The following is a 4,136-nucleotide window of genomic DNA, read 5'->3' as shown; positions in this document are numbered from 1 at the left end:
CTGAAAATTCAACTGAACTTTTTATTCCCACCACAGTCTGTTACTCATTAAGCCTAAGTTGTAATTGCTATTTCCCAATTTCCTGGTCTGCCTAGCTGCTAATTCTTTTTTTTTTTTTTTTTTATTGTAAACAAATGGGATACATGTTGTTTGTCTGTTTGTACATGGGTTAAAGGCATACCATTTGTGTAATCATAAATTTACATATGGTAATGTTGTTTGATTCATTCTATTATTTTTTCCCTTCCCCCCCACCCCTCCCACCCTTCTTTTCCCTCTAAACAGTCCTTTCTTCCTCCATTCTTGTCCCCCTCCCTAACTCTAACCCTAACCCTAACCCTAACACTAACTCCCCCCACCCTCCCCCTTATGAGTCATCATCCACTTATCAGCGAGATCATTCGTCCTTTAATATTTTGAGATTGGCTTATCTCACTTAGCATGATGGTCTCCAATTTCATCCATTTGCCTGCAAATACCATAATTTTATCATTCTTCATGGCGGAGTAATATTCCATTGTATATATATATATGCCACAGTTTCTTTATCCATTCATCAATTGAAGGGCATCTAGGTTGGTTCCACAATCTGGCTATTGTGAATTGAGCAGCTATGAACATTGATGTGGCTGTATCTCTGTAGTATGCTGATTTTAAGTCCTTTGGGTATAGACCAAGGAGTGGGATAGCTGGGTCAAATGGTGGTTTCATTACAAGTTTTCTAAGGAATCTCCACACTGCTTTCCAGAGTGGTTGCACTACTTTGCAGCCCCACCAGCAATGTATGAGTGTACCTTTCTCCCCACATCCTCGCCAACACCTGTTGCTTGTATTTTTGATAATCGCCATTCTAATTGGGGTGAGATGGAATCTTAGGGTGGTTTTGATTTGCATTTCTCTTATTACTAGAGATGTTGAACATTTTTTCATATGTTTGTTGATTGCTTGTACATCTTCTTCTGTGAAGTGTCTGTTCATTTCCTTAGCCCATTTGTCGATTGGATTATTTGTATTCTTGGTGTAGAGTTTTTGAGTTCTTTATAGATTCTGGAGATTAGTGCTCTATCTGAAGTATGATTGGCAAAGATATTCTCCCACTCTGTAGGCTCTTTCTTCACATTACTGATAGTTTCCTTTGCTGAGAGAAAGCTTTTTAGTTTGAATCTATCCCAGTTATTGATTCTTGCTTTTATTTCTTGTGCTATGGGAGTCCTGTTGAGGAAGTCTGGTCCTAGGCAGACATGTTGAAGATCGGGACCTAGTTTTTCTTCTATAATCTGCAGAGTCTCTGGTCTGATTCCAAGGTCCTTAATCCATTTTGAGTTGAGTTTTGTGCAGGGTGAGAGATATGGGTTTAGTTTCATTCTGTTGCATATGGATTTCCAATTCTCCCAGCACCATTTGTTGAAGAGGCTATCTTTTCTCCATTGCATAGTTTTTTGGCACCTTTGTCTAGTATGAGAAAGTTGTATTTATTTGGGTTTGTGTCCGTGTCCTCTATTCTGTACCATTGATCTACCTGTCTATTTTGGTACCAATACCATGCCGTCTTTGTTACTATTGCTTTGTAATAAAGTTGAAGTTCGGGTATTGCGATACCCCCTGCTTCATTTTTCCTGCGAAGGATTGCTTTAGCTATTCTGGGTTTCTTATTCTTCCAGATGAATTTCATGATTGCTTGCTTTATTTCTGTAAGGTACATCATTGGGATTTTAATTGGAATTGCATTGAATCTGTATAGCACTTTTGGTAGTATGGCCATTTTGACAATATTAATTCGGCCTATCCAAGAACATGGGAGATCTTTCCATCTTCTAAGGTTTTCTTTAATTTCTTTCTTTAGTGTTCTGTAGTTCTCATTGTAGAGGTCTTTCACCTCTTTTGTGAGATTGATTCCCAAGTATTTTATTTATTGGGATGCTATCGTGAATGGGGTAGTTTTCATAATTTCTCTTTCTGAGGATTCATCACTTATGTATAAAAATGCATTGGATTTATGAGCATTGATCTTGTAACCTGCTACTTTACTGAATTCACTTATGAGTTCTAAAAGTTTTCTGGTGGAATTTCCTGGTTCCTCTAAGTATATAATCATATCATCCGCAAATAGGGATAGTTTGAGTTCTTCTTTTCCTATTCGTATTCCTTTAATTTCCTTGGTCTGTCTAATTGCTCTGGCTAGAGTCTCAAGGACGATATTGAATAGGAGTGGTGAAAGAGGGCATCCCTGTCTTGTTGCAGTTTTTAGGGGGAATGCTTTCAGTTTTTCACCATTTAGAATGATATTAGCCATGGGCTTAGCATAGATGGCCTTTACAATGTTAAGGAATGTCCCCACTGTCCCTATTTTTTCTAGTGTTTTGAGCATGAAGGGGTGCTGTATTTTATCAAATGCTTTTTCTGCATCTATTGAAATAATCATGTGATTCTTGACTTTAAGTCTATTGATATGGTGAATTACATTTATTGATTTCCGGATGTTGAACCAACCTTGCATCCGTGGGATAAAACCCACTTGATCGTGGTGCACTATCTTTTTAATATATTTTTGTATGCGATTTGCTAAAATTTTATTGAGAATTTTTGCGTCAATGTTCATTATTGATATCTGTCTGAAATTTTCTTTCCTCGATTTGTCTCTGTCTGGTTTGGGTATCAGGGTAATATTGGCTTCATAGAATGAGTTTGGGAGGGTTCCCTCCTCTTCTATTTCATGGAATACTTTGAGAAGTATTGGAATGAGCTCTTCTTTAAAGATTTTGTAGAACTCGGCTGAGAACCCATCTGGTCCTGGAGTTTTCTTTGTTGATAGGGTTTTGATGACCTCTTCTACTTCATTACTTGAAATTGTTCTATTTAAATTGTGTATGTCCTCCTCGTTCAATTTAGGCAATTCATATGTCTCTAGAAACCTGTTGATGTCTTCGAAATTTTCTATTTTGTTGGAATATAGATTTTCAAAATAGCTTCTAATTATGTTTTGTATTTCAATCCTGTCTGTTGTGATATTTCCTTGTTCATTCCGAATTTTAGTGATTTGGGTTTTCTCTCATCTTCTCTTTGTTAGAGTGGCTAAGGGTTTATCAATTTTGTTTATTTTTTCAAAGAACCAACTATTTATTTTGTCAATTTTTTGTATTGTTTCTTTTGTTTCAATTTCGTTGATTTCAGCTCTAAGTTTAACTATTTCCTGTCTTCTACTACTTTTGGTGTTGGTCTGTTCTTCTGTTTCTAGGGCTTTGAGCTGTAGTGTTAGGTTGTTTATTTGTTGATTTTTACTTCTTTTATTGAATGCGCTCCATGAAATAAATTTTCCTCTAAGTACTGCTTTCATAGTGTCCCAAAGATTTGATATGTTTCTTTGTTCTCATTTACCTCTAAGAATTTTTTAATTTCCTTCCTAATATCTTCTGTTATCCATTCATCATGTAATAGCATATTGTTTAATCTCCAGGTGTTGGAGTAGCTTCTGTTTTTTACTCTTTCATTTATTTCTAACTTCAATCCATTATGATCTGATAGAATACAAGGTAGTGTCTCTATCTTCTTGTATTTGCTTACATTACCTTTGTGGCATAATATGTGGTCTATTTTAGAGAAGGATCCATGTGCTGCTGAGAAGCTCTTGGTTGGATGGTATATTCTATAAATGTCCGTTAAGTCTAAATTATTGATTGTGTTATTGAGATCTATGGTTTCTTTGTTCAATTTTTGTTTGGAAGATCTGTCCAGTGGTGAGAGAGGTGTGTTAAAATCACCTAGTATTATTGCGTTATGGTCTATTTGGTTTCTGAAATTGAGAAGGATTTGTTTGACATACATGGATGAGCCACTGTTTGGGGCATAGATGTTTATGATTGTTATGTCTTGCTGATTTATGGTTCCCTCAAGCAGTATGTAATGTCCTTCTTTATCCCTTCTGACTAGTTTTGACTTGAAGTCCACATTATCTGAAATGAGGATGGTTACCCCAGCTTTTTTGCTGAGTCCATGTGCATGGTATGTTTTTCCCCATCCTTTCACCTTTAGTCTATGGGTATCTCTTTCTATGAGGTGAGTCTCTTGCAGGCAACATATTGTTGGATCTTTCTTTTGATCCAATCTGCCAGTCTATGTCTTTTGATTGATGAGTTCAG

Source organism: Sciurus vulgaris (genome assembly GCF_902686455.1).
Source record: "Sciurus vulgaris genome assembly, chromosome: 10".
Lineage (NCBI taxonomy): Eukaryota > Metazoa > Chordata > Mammalia > Rodentia > Sciuridae > Sciurus > Sciurus vulgaris.
This window is presented reverse-complemented; position numbering follows the sequence as displayed.